Source organism: Trichomycterus rosablanca, chromosome 1, assembly GCF_030014385.1.
Source record: "Trichomycterus rosablanca isolate fTriRos1 chromosome 1, fTriRos1.hap1, whole genome shotgun sequence".
NCBI lineage: Eukaryota > Metazoa > Chordata > Actinopteri > Siluriformes > Trichomycteridae > Trichomycterus > Trichomycterus rosablanca.
In genome coordinates, this window is record NC_085988.1 from 28165959 (window position 1) to 28185459 (window position 19501).

Genomic DNA, 19501 nt, shown 5'->3' on the forward strand with positions numbered 1-19501 from the left:
ATAGATAGATAGATAGATAGATAGATAGATAGATAGATAGATAGATAGATAGATAGATAGATAGATAGATAGATAGATAGATAGATAGATAGATAGATAGATAGATAGATAGATAGATAGATAGATAGATAGATAGATAATAATAGTAATAATAATAAAGATTAGTTAAGTATACATTATAATTATAACAGTAATAATAATAAAGATTAGTTAGGTATATATTAGTAATAACAGTAATAGTAATAAAGATGTGTAAATAATAACTATACAGCTGTAACTATAACTATAAAAGGATGGTGAAAAATAACTATAACTGTACATATACTATATGTATGACGGTTGTGTAAAGTGCAGGTGCAACTACATGGTCATATTTTAGAAAACCCACAATGCATTTATAAAATTCAATTTCTATTTTAGGGAGAATGTATTATGTGGTCCAATCAGGCCACCTCCAGGCCACCCAAGGAGGATGGGGGGTCCCTGTTCTTTCTTCATGTAATTTTAAGCAAGTTTTTTTCTTGCCACTGTCGCCCTTGGCTTGCTCAACGGGGTTCTTGGGCTGTTGGTCCTGGATCCTGTATAGTTGATTTGAGAGTGTCTACTGTAAAACGTGCTATACAAATAAATTTGACTTTACTTGATCACAGAACCAGCTGTAGAAATCATAAAATCCCAAGACCAACATAAGGGTTATGGTATGTAAACATCTAAGCTGAAAAGTTTCTATTTAAGACTACAGAAGTCGTGTGAAGGACACATTGCGACCAGTTAGGTAAAGACACGTTTTTACCCTTGTCCCATCCCCCTCGGCGGCGCGCGTCACGTGACATGCCGGTACACTGGAAAGTAGGTGAAAGGTCGCTGTGCTGTAGCTTGTGAAGCAGCTCCAGCAACCACGCTGTGTCTTATCATGTGGTATAACAATCCAAAATAGAAAGCATGACAAATAAATACGTGCAACATTTACAGTCAATCAAGATAAAAACTGAACTAGTGTATTTGTAAACAACGTATTTGTGCAACTCATTTACAACAGGTTTATAGAGGAAGTCAGAACATTCATATCAAGTAGTACTCTGCTTTGTCACACACATTCATATCTTTTACTATTTCATTAAATGTGTCTGGTAAACAGAATTTATGTTAAAATATAATATCAGGATAGCTTATTGGAAATTGATGTATTGCCATAATAGACCTGATTTCCAAATTTAAGTATACAATTCCCTTTTCTTTGGTGTAGAATAATAGCAATAGAAACACTGCAATGATTTTAAAATATACTGTTGTATATACGATATACTGTTTTATGCCTTGCATGGAAATATGATCATGATTAAGAAATGACCTCTCCTTGGAATTCATGCCCTGCACTCCTGGTCACCTACTCAACCTGTTGTGCAACATAATGGCGATGCGGTGTTGACAAAACAATTGCAGAACAACCTCAGAAAGAAACCACAACAAAGCGGTAATATAAACAATTGTACATAATGAAGCGTGGCATACATTACAACAGACAATGTGACGTCCAATTTTAAACCCAGACTTTTTAAGGAAAAGCATGGACATAGTGTAAAGCAGGGAAATGTGCACAACTAGGTTTCACTTTTATGATTCATGTGCATATGCCAGGTTATTTGAATAGTTGGCTGAAAGAGTGGATCTGATAATGAGCACTATTTGCTTGCTGTGCACTTTAACCTAGTTATACACGATTAACGCACTGCCCTTCACTTCATCAATGGACAACTGGCGTAATATAGCCAATCTAGCAGTGGTATACTAATGCATCAGAAATCATGTTTAAAACAGTGGTTATAAAAAGCAGATCAGAGTCTTTACCTTACCCGTGTCCCTCTGGAATGACTGTCAGGATCAGGACGCCGCGCACTTCACTCTAGCTCACAGATGAATGAAAGTGGAGTACAAGATGAGAGCCCGCCCGCTTAGTGACGTCACACATTTCCCTATCCACGCTGTTTACACACTACAGCGGAAGATCGCGGTTTCACTGTTGCCATAGTAACATAAGCTGCTAGCAATTCGGCAAGTGGTTAACCGTGTTTGTATTTGTAAGCAGTTATTTACAACGCATTTACAAATCACATGAACCTAACTACATGGAGTAGAGGAGAGCTGTTGTGTTCAAAATCCCATACTACACTGCCTGGCCAAAAAAAAATTTCACCACCTGGATTTAACTAAGCAAATAGGTAAGAGCCTCCCATTGGATAATTACTGCATGGGTGATTATGTTTCAGCTGGCAACAAGTTATTTAACCCTAACTGATGCAGTGAGTAGTTTCTCATTTGTTAAACAACCATGTCGAAAGACACATCCTGTGGTCGTGGAAAAGATGTTAATCTGTTTCAGAAGGGTCAAATTATTGGCATGCATCAAGCAGAGAAAACATCTAAGGAGATTGCTGAAACGACTAAAATCGGGTTAAGAACTGTCCAACGCATTATTAAAAAGTGGAAGGACAGTGCGGAAACATCATCTTCGAGGAAGGAATGTGGTCGGAAAAAAATCTTGAATGATCGTGATTGGCGATCACTTAAACGTTTGGTGAAATCAAATGGTAGAAAAACTACAGTAGAACTCAGGGAGATGTTTAATAGTGAAAGTAAGAGCATTTCCACACACACAATGCGAAGGGAACTCAAGGGATTGGGACTAAACAGCTGTGTAGCCTTAAGAAAAACGGCTTCAATTTGTTAGGGAGCATAAAGATTGGACTCTGGAGCAATGGAAGAAGGTCATGTGGTCTGATGAGTCCAGATTTATCCTGTTCCAGAGTGATGGGCGCATCAGGGTAAGAAGAGAGGCGGATGAAGTGATGCACCCATCATGCCTAGTGCCTATCGTACAAGCCTGTGGGGGCAGTGCTATGATCTGGGGTTGCTGCAGTTGGTCAGGTCTAGGTTCAGCAACATTATGTGCCCAAAGAATGAGGTCAGCTGACTACCTGAATATACTGAACCACCAGGTTATTCCATCAATGGATTTTTTCTTCCCTGATGTACGGTGGCCGAGAAGTGCAAAACAAATTTACATTTCAGAAAACAAAATTACAAAAAAACAAAAACAAATTTACAACAAAAGCAAAAACAAATTTACAAGTGCTCGGGTACCCAGTGTTTGTAAATTTGTTTTGGCATATGTAAAAGTGTTTCAGCACTTGTAAATTTATTTTCGGCATATGTAATTTTGTTTTCTAAAATGTATATTTGTTTTGCACTTCCCGGCCGCACATTTCTGACGGAAAAGGCAGGGACAATAACACCGGAAGTGCGTGTTGCTTACCTGCTGTCAATCAAACTGTTTCTCAGCGGTAAAGTGAACGGAGTTTGTGATGGTGACGATAAACAAGGTTTTGTCTAGTTTGTGGAAATCATTTTATCCAGTTGACCCGCTATTGTTTTTCTTGTGGAAAGTTTTGTGCAGATGTTTAGACGTGGTGTGTGCATCTCTATTTACCGTCCGCTCTTCTAAACATCTAAGGAATTCCCACAAGAACAACAAAAGCGAAATAATGAAAATAATTAACACAAAATGGACAAAACATTGTTTATTAGGGACGGAACATTTGATACCGAGGCTTTAAAACTTGTTTCACTTTTGTAACACTGGACTCAGTGTATCGGAGCTTATATTAAAGCAGCAGCATGTGCGGGACTGATGAAGCTTTGGTGCTGTGTTTTATCTCACTCACTATATAAGAGACAATCAAACCAGGGTTACCAACCATCCCGTAACATACACAATCCTGCTTTATCTGGAGACTAAACGCCGCGTTCAGTGTTGAACTGATACAGGACGCTTTGTTCCGTATTTTTATCAATGGGAGACTGAGGGAATTATATTAAGTAGTGTTCACTTTTATTCTTAGTAACGGTGTGTGTGCGCTGGTTATAGCAGCAGGGGGGGACCTTACACAGTCATGAGAACAAAGGTTTTATTTATGGTGTTTAAAATTTATTATTTTCATTCTTTATAAAAAGTCAGAACCATATTTTAGGCAAAACAACGCACTCCGCCCACTGTGCTACACATACAGCGGTTTATTAAACAGGTTATGTCACGTTACTAAGAATAAAAGTGAACACTACTTAATATAATGAATTAAGCAGCAGTTTCCTTCTGTTTTATACACCACACCGTCTCCCATTGATAAAAATACGGAACAAAGCGTCCTGTATCAGTTCAGTACTGAACGCGGTGTTTGGTCTCCAGATAAAGCAGGATTGTGTATGTTACAGGACGGTGGGTAACCCTGGTTTGATTGTCTCTTATATAGTGAGTGAGATAAAACACAGCACCAAAGCTTCATCAGTCCCGCACATGCTGCTGCTTTAATATAAGCTCCGATACACTGAGTCCAGTGTTACAAAAGTGAAACAAGTTTTAAAGCCTCGGTATCAAATGTTCCGTCCCTAATAAACAATGTTTTGTCCATTTTGTGTTAATTATTTTCATTATTTCGCTTTTGTTGTTCTTGTGGGAATTCCTTAGATGTTTAGAAGAGCGGACGGTAAATAGAGATGCACACACCACGTCTAAACATCTGCACAAAACTTTCCACAAGAAAAACAATAGCGGGTCAACTGGATAAAATGATTTCCACAAACTAGACAAAACCTTGTTTATCGTCACCATCACAAACTCCGTTCACTTTATCGCTGAGAAACAGTTTGATTGACAGCAGGTAAGCAACACGCACTTCCGGTGTTATTGTCCCTGCCTTTTCCGTCAGAAATGTGCGGCCGGGAAGTGCAAAACAAATATACATTTTAGAAAACAAAATTACATATGCCGAAAATAAATTTACAAGTGCTGAAACACTTTTACATATGCCAAAACAAATTTACAAACACTGGGTACCCGAGCACTTGTAAATTTGTTTTTGCTTTTGTTGTAAATTTGTTTTTGTTTTTTTGTAATTTTGTTTTCTGAAATGTAAATTTGTTTTGCACTTCTCGGCCACCGTACTGATGGCACGGGAATATTCCAAGATGATAATGCCCGGATTCATTGGGCTCAAATTGTGAAAGAGTGGTTCAGGGAGCATGAGACATCATTTTCACACATGGATTGGCCACCACAGAGTCCAGGCCTGAACCCCATTGAGAATCTTTGGGATGTGCTGGAGAAGACTTTGCGCAGTGGTGCAAATCTCCCATCATCAATACAAGATCTTGGGGAAACATTTTTGCAACTCTGGACAGAAATAAATGTTGTGACACTGCAGATGTTTGTGGAAACGATGCCACAGTGAATGCGTGCCGTAATCAAAGCTAAAGGTGGTCCAACCAAATATTAGAGTGTGTGACCTTTTTTTGGCCAGGCAGTGTATATACAGTGGTACCTTGAAACTCGACGTCAATTGTTTCAGGGAGTGCGTTGCGTTTTAAAGACGTTGAGTTTCAAGGTATTTTTCCCCATAAGGATTTATAGGAAACCTGTTAATGCGTTCCATGGTCTCGTGGAACTGCATATACACCTATAAGCCATAACATTAAAACCACCTCCCTGTTTCTACATTCACTGTCCATTTTATCAGCTCCACTTACCATATATTTTGAATGATTGATTGATTGAGTACTTTATTAATCCCCAAAGGAAAATTGTGGTGTCACAGCAGCAAAAACAATTATTACAAAAAACATCAAACAATGACATTACAATGAGGTAAATGAAAGAATAAAAAAATTAAGACAAATGTAAATACAAGTAAGATATAACATCTAAATATATATATATATAAAGAAAATAAAATATAATAATATAAAAAATAACAATATAAAACATCTAACAGGACAAGAACAAAAAGAACTGAAAACTAAAAAGGGGGGAGCCTAAGGTGCAGTTACAGACGTTGTGCAATTTAAAAACTGTGCAAATAAAACGGTACCATGTGCAAAATGTAAGTTTAATTGTCTTTCGTGGGTGTTATAGGTTCTGCGTCCTTCTCTTGCAGATACGTGGATGCTTTCAGAGTGAATCTGATGGTTATTCCACACAAATGCAGATTCATCTCATATGTGCACTTTGATGATGATTTACTGCACCGCTCAAGCCAAGCACTGAACAAAGCAGCTGTTCATTGTTAATTTGACATTAAATAAATAAATAAAACTGAACACGTTGAGTTTAAGGGTACAAATTTATCGACAAAGGGCGTTGAGTTTCAAAGATTTTGAGTTTAGGGGGTTGAGTTACAAGGTACCACTGTACTAAATATTGTGCTTAAATAGATTTCTTCTTATGGCAAGGCTACTATTTTGTACGCATGGATCTTCATCTTGATGGCTAAGGCAGTGTCCTCTCTACTCCATATGCATCTTGATACAGCACGTTTTTAAACATTTTAACCAATTATTTTACAAGTGTGTTATTGTATGCACCCTGTAAAGCAGTCCTGTAAAGCAGTTCTATAAGGATGTGATTTAAAAAAAATTTTAAAGGAGTTTTTCTCCTTATTTTTCTCCCAATTTAGATGTATCCAATTCCCAGACTGTATTCCACCTCTACTGCTCCACTCCTGACCAAGAAGGGAAGTTACAAACATGCCCCATCCAACGCTTGTGCAGTAGCAAACCACTTCTTTTCACCTGCATATGGGGATTCGTATTGTGCTCGGAAAGCCACGCACCAATCTCCATTACCCCCCTCTTTGTGCAGGCTCCATTGACCAGCCAGCAAAGGTCACAAATTGCAGCAATAATGATGAAACCCCTGCTCCCTTCCTCCCCCAATTATTGTCAATATAGGCATCCGGATGGCTGGTAGCAGACCTGAGAGTTTGTTTTACCACTGCGCCACGCATTGCCCTAATTTGATTGTTTTGTTGACCGTTCTTCTTCTGTGATTGCTACCCTGCTGTGAGGAAGAAGCTTGAGTTTACCTATGAACCGGAGAGCAACACTGCCTGGAGCTGTGCCCCTGGCAGAGTCACCCTTAATAGTAAGGTCAAAGAGTAAGTTCCAAATAAAGATCAATTACAACTTCTGGTGTCAACTTAGCACAATAGCTAGAGGGCTGACATGAGATTGGGATCAGGGCACAAAGTACTTCAAGAAAGGATGCCATACTGGCTCACGTTACCCAGGATAAAAAAGGAACATGGTACCCACTGTGAGAGACAGGGTGGGCTTTGAAAAGTGCTACTGGCTTATCAAAGTTTGCAACAGAGAGAGAAGTAGAATGCAAGAGAGAGAAAATGCAATGACCAGAAAGAAAAGATAAACATTAGACTTTGTGTCAGGATAGGACAGCTGAATGTTAGTGGAGCGGAGTCTCAATTTACTTACTTAAGTGGGCAGGCACTGAACACTTCAAGATGTTAGATGGGCACACAATGCTGTTCTCAGAGGGTCGCAAACATCGTGGAGTTGCTGACTGGGTTCACAGAAACTTTGCTGAATGCCTAACAATCTACAACCAGTGAGGAGCAGAGTCATATCAGCCACATTTGCTACAAAGCCAGGAAATACGACTTCTATCCAGTGTTACGCGCCAACTGCTGACATGATGAACGTATTTGTACTGACTCCCAAGCAAAACCTACTGTACTTGTGATCATCTGTGATTTCAACTCAAGAGTTAAGGAAGATGCAGAAGAAAGTATAGTCCCTTGAGAAATATGGTCATGATCAGTCAGCAGTGAAAACAATTGGTTAATAATGCACACACATGCCGAAGTACAGATTGTGACTCTGATCACAATCTTGTGATGTTGACAATGAAGCTCAGATTTAAAAGGAAGCAAAAAAGGAAGCAATTGCTGTTGGAACTTGAAAAAGTCAGAAATGACTAGTTTAAGCAGCAATACCAAGTTGAGATTGCCAAGAGATTTAAAGAGATAGAAAGGCTTGAGAAACCACATACACCAGACAGACTGTGGCAGCATATGCTAGCTGCTAGGGCAGTACAGAAGCAGAACTGTAACAAATGCAAGAACTGGATTTCCTCTAATTAATACAGAAACCTTTGCCATGCCAAGTGCAGAAGATGCTTAGAAGAGATAAAGAGGCTGAGCTGTATTCATTATGCAGTGAGCTGGAAGAAAATACAAACAACAGCAATCCTGTATTCCAGATAGTGAATAAGCTGACCAAACCATTCCAACCTCAAACTTCAGGCATCAAGGACAAAACTGGAAAGAAACTTATGTCAAAAATCAAAAGACTACTGTAAAGAATTGTACAGAGTATCAGAGTATCAGATACTGCAGAATATGCTGGTGAAGTAAAGTTAAAAATGCCATTGAGCATGGTGATGATGGTCAAGTCAAGTGAAATGTACAGTATTTGTATATAGCTTTTTACAATGGACATTTTCTCAAAGCAACTTTACAGAATCCAGGACTGTCAGACCAAAAAAAAACCCTGTTGAGCAAGTCAAGAGCAACAGTGCCAAGGAAAAACTCCCTTAAAATTACAGGAAGAAACCTTGAGAGGATGGATGGATGGATGGATGGACGGACGGACAGACAGACAGACAGATAGACAGACAGATATATATATAGATAGATCACTTTATTAATCCCAGAGGGAAAGTCAACTATTACAACAGCTCACATCACAATAGAAAAAAGAATTAAGTAAATAATGAATAGTATTTACACAAATCATACATACACAAAATTAAATTAAACTAAAAGTTATAACTAGTAAGAAAAAATATTAATAATAATGTAAGCAACTGGGGTTCTTCATTATTCAGTCCAGTCTGTAGTGGATTCAGTCTGTAGTGAGTTCTGGACATTTTTGGAGCAGGTTCCCAATATGTCTATCTAGAAATTACTAAGGTTTGAGGAATTGTATAGGAGAGTCTAATGACAGTGGTCCATCACTTTAGGCTTTATGAAGACAACAGAATGGTTTATCAGAGTCCAGATTGAAACCCAACTGAGATGCAGTGGCATGACCTGAAAAGGGCTGTTTATGCAGGTTGGTGAGATTAGTCCAAAAAGTTAAATCAGCACACTTTCAAAACAACTTCTTAATCATCCTGTGCTCATATAAGATTTCACTTTGTTTCTGATACTATCTGTGACATTTGAGCATTGCTTCTATATTATACACCTATTATTATTATTATTATTAGTCTGATTGAATTAGGGGGTGGCACGGTGGCTCATTGGGTAGCTCTGTCGCCTCACAGCAAGAAGGACCTGGGTTCGTTCCCAGGCAGGGCGGTCCGGGTGCTTTCTGTGTGGAGTTTGCATGTTCTCCCTGTGTCTACATGGATTTCCTCCGGGAGCTCCGGTTTCCTCCCACAGTCCAAAAACATGCAGTCAGGTTAATTGGAGACACTGAATTGCCCTATTGGTGAATGGGTGTGTGTGTATGTGTGTGTGTGCCCAGGGTGTTACTGTGTGCCTTGCGGCCATTGAAAAGCTGGCATAGGCTCCCCCCCCCCCCCCCCCCCAGGGACCCTAATTGGATAAGCGGTTAAAAAAGTGAGTGAGTGAGTGATTTAGGAATCCTGAGAACTACTGTACTAAAGTAAGAATTAACCTTATGTAACAGTTTATTCATCTTCAGCAAACCACTATATCCTGGTAAAGGTTGTTGTGGGTTGCACCAGGAATACATTGCCCACACTGTTACACCAACACATATTTAAACTGTGGATCCAAAGCAGCTTGGTTCAATAGCTTTTTATGCAAAATTCTGATTATACCATCTGCATGTCACCGAAGGACTTGAGAGTCATCAGACCGAGCAATGTTCTTCAACTGTTCTTCAATTTTCAGGTCTGTAATGAAATTACAGTTGGAGTCAAACTAGCCTGTCTGGAATAAACAGTACAATGTTACACATTTATAGCTCTGTCGTACCTTGTGTAATATTGTTCCTTTATGGTTGTGCAAGCTTACCTATGACAATAGGAGGAGTCTGCTGAAGGTGCAGCTGTGAAGTCATTCCAGCCTCATGAGAGCAAATAAGAGCAAATATTACCCTGAGAGCAAATATGCAACGGTTACTCTAAACAATAGCACAAGCAACAATAGTATCATTCAGGGTATTCCTGCAGTGCATTCAGCATTTCCTGGTGGAACCTGACCTGCCTCAACCTTGATGATAAAAAAGTTAAAAAACATGAAATTAAATTATAAACTGTTTTCAAAATATTTAAATTTAAAATGCTACTATAGTCTAGCTAAATGCTAGTCTAACAAAATGCTTTACACATGGTCTATCTAAAATATGTAGCATAACTTATTTAACTGATTTGTAAACTGGCAAGTGCAGGTCTTTAAGCTGACCCAGAGTAACTGAGTAAGTAAGTGAATGAGTAAGTGGTTGAGTAGGTAATTGAGCTAGTGAGTAAGTGTGTGAGAGAAGAAGTAAGTGAATGAGTGAGTGAATCAGTGAGCTAGCAAGTGACTGAATGAGTGGGTAATTAAGTAGTGTCACTCTGTGATGGACTGGCACTCTGTCTACAGTGGGGTCAAAAAGTATTTAGTCAGCCACTGATTGTGCAGGTTCTCCTACTTAGAAAGATGAGAGAGGTCTGTAATTTTCATCATAGGTACACTTCAACTATGAGAGACAAAATGAGAAAAGAAAATCCAGGAAATCACATTGTAGGATTTTTAAAGAATTTATTTGTAAATTATGGTGGAAAATAAGTATTTGGTCAATAACAAACAAGCAAGATTTCTGGCTCTCACAGACCTGTAACTTCTTCTTTAAGAAGCTCTTCTGTCCTCCACTCGTTACCTGTATTAATGGCACCTGTTTGACCTTGTTATCTGTATAAAAGACACCTGTCCACAGCCTCAAACAGTCAGACTCCAAACTCAACCATGGCCAAGACCAAAGAGCTGTCGAAGGACACCAGGAAGAAAATTGTAGACCTGCACCAGGCTGGGAAGAGTAAATCTACAATAGGCAAGAAGGTTGGTGTGAATAAATCAACTGTGGGAACAATTGTAAGAAAATGGAAGACATACAAGACCATTCATAATCTCCCTTGGGGTCAAGATCTCATCCCGTGGGGTCAAAATGATTATGAGAACGGTGAGCAAAAATCCCAGAACTACACGGAGGGACCTGATTAATGACCTGCAGAGAGCTGGGACCAAAGTAACAAAGGCTACCATCAGTATACACACTATGCCGAGAGGGACTCAAATCCTGCAGGGCCAGGCGTGTCCCCCTGCTTAAGCCAGTACATGTCCAGGCCCGTCTGAAGTTTGCCAGAGAGCTTATGGATGATCCAGAAGAGGATTGGGAGAATATCATGTGGTCAGATGAAACCAAAATGGAACTTTTTGGTAAAAACTCAACTCGTCGTGTTTGGAGGAAGAAGAAGAACCCAAGAACACCATACCTACTGTGAAGCATGGGGGTGGAAACATCATGCTTTGGGGCTGTTTTTCTGCAAAGGGGACAGGGCGACTGATCCGTGTTAAGGGAAGAATGAACGGGGCCATGTATCGTGAGATTTTAAGCCAAAACCTCCTTCCATCAGTGAGAGCATTGAAGATGGAACATGGCTGGGTCTTCCAGCATGACAATGATCCCAAACTCACCGCTCGGGCAATGAAGGAGTGGCTCCGTAAAAAGCATTTCAAGGTCCTGGAGTGGCCTAGCCAGTCTCCAGACCTCAACCCCATAGAAAATTTGTGCAGTCCGTGTTGCCCAGCGACAGCCCCAAAACATCACTGCTCTAGAGGAGATCTGCATGGAGGAATGGGCCAAAATACCAGCTACAGTGTGTGCAAACCTGGTGAAGACTTACAGGAAACGTTTGACCTCTGTCATTGCCAACAAAGGTTATGTTACAAAGTATTGAGTTGAACTTTTGTTATTGACCAAATACTTATTTTCCACCATAATTTACGAATAAATTCTTTAAAAATCCTACAATGTGATTTCCTGGATTTTTTTTTCTCATTTTGTCTCTCATAGTTGAAGTGTACCTATGATGAAAATTACAGACCTCTCTCATCTTTCTAAGTAGGAGAACCTGCACAATCAGTGGCTGACTAAATACTTTTTGGCCCAACTTTTTGGAAAATATATATGGTATATTTTCACCTTGTGCTTTCTGTTTACTGACTAGAGATGTCAGTAACCCATAATCCAACTCTGAGTGAGTGACCTAGTGAGTGAATGAGTATGTGACTGAGTGAGATAATGAATAAGTGAATGAGTTACTGTTACTCTGTAAAGGATTGGTGGTCTGTGCAGGGTGTACTCCTGCCCTGAGCTCAGTGTTTACTGACTAGAGATCTAGTCAGTGAACACATCAGTAGCCCATGATCTGACCCTGAGTAAATGAGTAAGTTATTTAGTGAATAAATGAGTGAGTAAATGAGTAGGTAAATTAGTGTATAAATAACTGAGTGAATGAGTAGGTAAATTAGTGTATAAATAAGTGAGTGAATGAGTAGGTAAATAAGTGAGTAAAAGCGTAAGTGAATGAGTGAGCGAATAAATGAGTTAGTGAATGAATGAATTAGTGAGTAAATGAGTGACAGAGGGTATCAGTAGGTAAACTGGTGAGTAAATGAGTAGATAAATTAGTGAGTGAATGAGTGAGTGAATGAGTAAGTAAATTAGCGAGTAAAAGCGTAAGTGAATGAGTGAGCGAATAAGTGAGTTAGTGAGTGAATTAATTAGTGAGTAAATGAGTGACAGAGGGAATCAGTAGGTAAACTGGTGAGTAAATGAGTAGATAAATTAGTGAGTGAATGAGGAAGTAAATTAGCGAGTAAAAGAGTAAGTGAATGAGTGAGCAAATAAGTGAGTTAGTGAGTGAATTAATCAGTGAGTAAATGAGTGACAGAGGGAATCAGTAGGTAAATTAGTGAGTAAATGAGTGACAGAGGGAATCAGTAGGTAAATTAGTGAGTAAATGAGTGACAGAGGGAATCAGTAGGTAAATTAGTGAGTAAATGAGTGACAGAGGGAATCAGTAGGTAAATTAGTGAGTAAATGAGTGACAGAGGTAATCAGTAGGTAAATTAGTGAGTAAATGAGTGACAGAGGGAATCAGTAGGTAAATTAGTGAGTAAATGAGTGACAGAGGGAATCAGTAGGTAAATTAGTGAGTAAATGAGTGACAGAGGGAATCAGTAGGTAAATTAGTGAGTAAATGAGTGACAGAGGGAATCAGTAGGTAAATTAGTGAGTAAATGAGTGACAGAGGTAATCAGTAGGTAAATTAGTGAGTAAATGAGTGACAGGGAATCAGTAGGTAAATTAGTGAGTAAATGAGTAAGTGAATCAAAAGGTAAATTAGTAAGTACATGAGTAAGTGAATGAGTGAGCGAATAAGTGAGTTAGTTAGTGAATTAATCAGTGAGTAAATGAGTGACAGAGGGAATCAGTAGGTAAATTAGTGAGTAAATGAGTGACAGAGGGAATCAGTAGGTAAATTAGTGAGTAAATGAGTGACAGAGGGAATCAGTAGGTAAATTAGTGAGTAAATGAGTGACAGAGGGAATCAGTAGGTAAATTAGTGAGTAAATGAGTGACAGAGGTAATCAGTAGGTAAATTAGTGAGTAAATGAGTGACAGGGAATCAGTAGGTAAATTAGTGAGTAAATGAGTGACAGAGGGAATCAGTAGGTAAATTAGTGAGTAAATGAGTGACAGAGGAAATCAGTAGGTAAATTAGTGAGTAAATGAGTGACAGAGGTAATCAGTAGGTAAATTAGTGAGTAAATGAGTAAGTGAATCAAAAGGTAAATTAGTAAGTACATGAGTAAGTGAATGAGTGAGCGAATAAGTGAGTTAGTTAGTGAATTAATCAGTGAGTAAATGAGTGACAGAGGGAATCAGTAGGTAAATTAGTGAGTAAATGAGTGACAGAGGGAATCAGTAGGTAAATTAGTGAGTAAATGAGTGACAGAGGGAATCAGTAGGTAAATTAGTGAGTAAATGAGTGACAGAGGGAATCAGTAGGTAAATTAGTGAGTAAATGAGTGACAGAGGTAATCAGTAGGTAAATTAGTGAGTAAATGAGTGACAGGGAATCAGTAGGTAAATTAGTGAGTAAATGAGTGACAGAGGGAATCAGTAGGTAAATTAGTGAGTAAATGAGTGACAGAGGTAATCAGTAGGTAAATTAGTGAGTAAATGAGTAAGTGAATCAAAAGGTAAATTAGTAAGTACATGAGTAAGTGAATGAGTGAGCGAATAAGTGGGTTAGTTAGTGAATTAATGAATGAGTAAATGAATGAGTGACTGAGTAAGAGAAAGCGTTAGTGAGTGTTGATCTGTGATGAACTGGCGCCATGTCCAGGGTGTATTCCCGCCCTGCGCTCAGTGTTCACTATCTAGCGATCCTGCCCTGAATGAAAAAGTTAAAGGGAATACATTAATTTAGCAATATTAAAAGAACTGAAGTCCGAGAAAGGATGAACATTAAACAGCGTTCTTTTGGATGTGAAGTGCTCTATATAGTGTATGAAGAAAACTATTCTGTGATATCCTAAATGGGGCACTTTGAAAGGGAGTAGCGGGGTATTTGATTAGGACACGCTTCCGACCAATGAGGTTTAGCAAAACAGAATGTCTTCAATGATTGGCTTGGGTTTGGTGAGCCTGATTACGGTCTGTCCAACGAGAGCGGGTAATCTTGCTTGGCCTGGTTTTGGACCGTCACAGTTTGCTAGGATCGTGAGGACGGCTTGGAACCAGAGGTAAGTCGAAGGCCATTGTTATATAGCTCTTGTATTGTATATTGTCTTCATGTCGTTTATTGCGTGTGAGTTATTTACAGTCAGTTCGCGGTGAAATTTGATGGCGTAGGAACAACACGTTTTAGCTTTCCGCTGCTGTCACACGTTCAGGCGGTGTGTGGGCTCCATGTGCCTGTGCACTCCCTCATATAATAGAAAGCAGCAGAACCATGTAGTGAGGATTTAAATACATCTAGTCCGTCTTCATGTTTATAATGAACATGCCGTGTAAACCTGGTGAATAAAACATAAAGCAGTCTGTACGTTAACTTGGATTGGCTAGCGTTCTTACCCCTAAATGTTTTCTGCTACTATTACAGGTATATAATCACTAATGGCATTTAATAGTATTTGTATGTATGTATGTAGTAAAGTCGTTTGTTCGAGCCTATAACATTTTTGTATTAGTAGTAGTAGTAGTGGTATACTAGATTGCATCACACGTGTTGTTTTGATTGACAGTCCCTTTTGGCCCCCATGTGTTTGGTCGTGTTGGGCATTCAAGGATACATCAGAAATTTTTCAATCTATACTCTAATCAACCGATAGCATATGACGTTAAATAATAAAATAACATGAAATAGGAATAATCTGAATAGTGGGTTTACTTATAACCAATAATCTGGTTAAGGGTGCCATTGTTTGGAAAACACATTTGTCAGTGTAGTGAGCTGTACTGAATCTATTACATGTTCATTGGGATAAATTGCTGTTTTGTAAATAAAACAGTATTTGACTATTTTGCTGACTCAGTGGGTAGCACTGTCGCCTCACAGCAAGAAGGTCCTGGGTTTGATCCCCAGGTGGGGCGGTCTGGGTCCTTTCTGTGTGGAGTTTGCATGTTCTTCCTGTGTCTGTGTGGGTTTCCTCCGGGAGCTCCGGTTTCCTCCCACAGTACAGACTGAGGTGAGGTGAATTGGAGATACTAAAATGTTCATGACTGTGTTTGACATTAAACTTGTAAATTGATGAATCTTGTGTAACGAGTAACTACCGTTTCTGTCATGAATGTAACCAAAATGTGTAAAACATGACATAAGATCAATACGATTATTTGCTTTCAATATAATAACGTACATGATACACACCAGTGGTATTTGGTGGTCTAGAGCTCTAAACCCACATGTGGCTGTGATGTTGAATGTAGTTCTTTGAATGGCCTAATAATTTGCATATTTGGAAACATTTAGTATCAGTAGTTATAAGTGCCACAACCAACCATCTGGAAATAACAGAATGTCTTTTGTCTTAAGGTATGCTTTTGATAATATTGAGTGTAATATTTCTACATTTAATGTGTAGGTGTTTTGAATAAAAACTGTGGCTGCTTCTTTGACACTAAGTAACTGGGAAGCAGTATCAAAGTACCACTGATACAAATCTTACTGTTACAGAATCATTTAATACCTGCACAGTCTAATGCCAGCAAAGCCAACCCATAATTCATGCAGGGTTGAGTCTGTCAGGGTCAGTCCAGTACTCATATGTACTTTAAAAACTTTTTCATAGTTTTTCTTTTTCTATTCATGCTACCCATTTTTTTGGAACTTAAAACACATCCTGAACGAATGCCCAAAGTACAACAGTGAAAGACAAAGATTACACATGCCCAATATATTAAAAAAAAAAAAAACTGGAAACTGAGTAAAGAAACTTAAGATCAATTAAAGATCACCCAAGATAATACAGAAATAATCCTCAAATCCTTAATAATATAAGACTTAAAACATATATAATACAAGGCCAAAAAAAACAAAGAGTTTATAGCCTCAAACCAAACTGTCAACAGTGAAACATTTTCACAGTATTACAATTCAATAGTGTTAAAGCTGCAAGTGGTGATTACAGAGGTCCAAGCGCAAATAAGCCCAGTGTGGCACAACACATGGGTATGGGACCTTCCTAAAGGAGAATAGGACACAAAAGCTCTATGCCAAATTCCACGTCAGTTGGACAATGTGTTTGCAGAACATTATCTTACATGTTATAGCGCTACCTAGCACTGCAGTCACACCATGTTTTTGCTATAACCTATGAACCGCCCATACCATGTGCTTCTAAAGTTTGGTGACATTCAGTGAAATGCTTTCTGAGTTAGAGCTATATATAAGTCCATATCTCATACCCAGTATGACATAATTATTAAATAATGTTTGACGGTGTGCTATAGTGCCACTATCAGGACTACTACTTGTTGACTAAGTCTCATTTCAGTACGACTTCCGGTTTGGTCTGTGAGTTGTGTTTCACTGGAGATAAAAAAGTAACTACAAAAACTACTGGGTGTCAGTACTTTTGGTGCCTGGACCTCTGTCTGTATACAAAACTTTTGTCCTTTACAATAAAGAACTACAAATGATATATACCATTGCAAATTATGCAATTACATATTTAAAATATACAGGTCCTTCTCAAAAAATTAGCATATTGTGATAAAGTTCATTATTTTCCATAATGTAATGATAAAAATTAAACTTTCATATATTTTAGATTCATTGCACACCAACTGAAATATTTCAGGTCTTTTATTGTTTTAATACTGATGATTTTGGCATACAGCTCATGAAAACCCAAAATTCCTATCTCAAAAAATTAGCATATCATGAAAAGGTTCTCTAAACGAGCTATTAACCTAATCATCTGAATCAACGAATTAACTCTAAACACCTGCAAAAGATTCCTGAGGCTTTTAAAAACTCCCAGCCTGGTTCATTACTCAAAACTGCAATCATGGGTAAGACTGCCGACCTGACTGCTGTCCAGAAGGCCATCATTGACACCCTCAAGCAAGAGGGTAAGACACAGAAAGAAATTTCTGAACGAATAGGCTGTTCTTAGAGTGCTGTATCAAGGCACCTCAGTGGGAAGTCTGTGGGAAGGAAAAAGTGTGGCAGAAAACGCTGCACAACGAGAAGAGGTGACCGGACCCTGAGGAAGATTGTGGAGAAGGGCCGATTCCAGACCTTGGGGGACCTGCGGAAGCAGTGGACTGAGTCTGGAGTAGAAACATCCAGAGCCACCGTGCACAGGCGTGTGCAGGAAATGGGCTACAGGTGCCGCATTCCCCAGGTCAAGCCACTTTTGAACCAGAAACAGCGGCAGAAGCGCCTGACCTGGGCTACAGAGAAGCAGCACTGGACTGTTGCTCAGTGGTCCAAAGTACTGTTTTCGGAAATCAAGGTGCCAGAGTCTGGAGGAAGACTGGGGAGAAGGAAATGCCAAAATGCCTGAAGTCCAGTGTCAAGTACCCACGTCAGTGATGGTCTGGGGTGCCATGTCAGCTGCTGGTGTTGGTCCACTGTGTTTTATCAAGGGCAGGGTCAATGCAGCTAGCTATCAGGAGATTTTGGAGCACTTCATGCTTCCATCTGCTGAAAAGCTTTATGGAGATGAAGATTTCATTTTTCAGCACGACCTGGCACCTGCTCACAGTGCCAAAACCACTGGTGAATGGTTTACTGACCATGGTATTACTGTGCTCAATTGGCCTGCCAACTCTCCTGACCTGAACCCCATAGACAATCTGTGGGATATTGTGAAGAGAAAGTTGAGAGACACAAGACCCAACACTCTGGATGAGCTTAAGGCCGCTATCGAAGCATCCTGGGCCTCCATAACACCTCAGCAGTGCCACAGGCTGATTGCCTCCATGCCACGCCGCATTGAAGCAGTCATTTCTGCAAAAGGATTCCCGACCAAGTATTGAGTGCATAACTGAACATAATTATTTGAAGGTTGACTTTTTTTGTATTAAAAACACTTTTCTTTTATTGGTCGGATGAAATATGCTAATTTTTTGAGATAGGAATTTTGGGTTTTCATGAGCTGTATGCCAAAATCATCAGTATTAAAACAATAAAAGACCTGAAATATTTCAGTTGGTGTGCAATGAATCTAAAATATATGAAAGTTTAATTTGTATCATTACATTATGGAAAATAATGAACTTTATCACAATATGCTAATTTTTTGAGAAGGACCTGTATTATTACTAACTTTAGTAAATTGTAATTACTTTTATAGTGAAGTTAGGAATAGTGCTGTTTTTTTCAGCAACCATTTTGTGTACTCATGTGTACTTTAAGTGTTATTTTACTTAGAGAATAAAACACACCTAAAGAAAAATTTGGAGAGACAAACCACAACTGCAGGGTACTGCAAGTTTACTCTTTGTTTAAGCCTCTGTAATTTACTATTGAATTGGTTCACTGGGCAGCTAAAGTGAAGTTTTGGTGTGATCATACAGTATGTCGCCTCTGACTGGCATTAAACTGTCTTCTGTTGCATAGTTACAGAGATGAACCCTCATGATTTTGACCTTGACAGACACTTTGACAATCCACTCCATTATTTGAAGTGGGGGATGAAAAAGTATTGTACCATATGTATATCGGGTCCTTTCTGTGAGGAGTTTGCATGTTCTCCCTGTGTCTGGTTGGGCTTCTTGTGAGAGCTCTGGTTTCCTCCCACAGTCCAAAGACATGCAAGTGAGGTGAATTGGAGATACTAAATTGTCCATGACTGTGTTTGACATTGAACTTGAACTGATAAATTATGTGTAAAAGTTGAAGTTGAAATTATATTTGTCACTTTAGCTTTGTTTGTACTCTATTGTTTACCTCTCTCATAGCTAATTGTGAGTCAATCTTTTCACACTTAAATTAATTTAACAAGATAAATTCTTTGTTTGTTTTAAACTTCTGGAACCACATTTGTGAGCTTTATTACCCAACAACATAGTTGTGCTACAGTTGATGACACAAACATGTAAAATGAAATGATCTCTT

General features: G+C 38.9%; 1 protein-coding gene across 3 annotated transcripts in view; it reads left to right on the plus strand.

Annotated features, from left to right (window-relative positions):
* The first annotated feature begins 2068 nt into the window (after positions 1–2068).
* nap1l4a (nucleosome assembly protein 1-like 4a) overlaps positions 2069–19501 on the plus strand; it is a 49444-nt gene continuing 32011 nt past the window's right edge. For 2 of the 3 annotated variants that reach the window (XM_062990981.1, XM_062990979.1), the window contains exon 1: positions 14597–14675. The gene's annotated coding sequence lies outside the window, so the exon portion shown is untranslated. Of the gene's footprint in view, positions 2220–14596; positions 14676–19501 lie in introns of those variants that run through there. The other variant, XM_062990980.1, reaches the window with a different exon arrangement.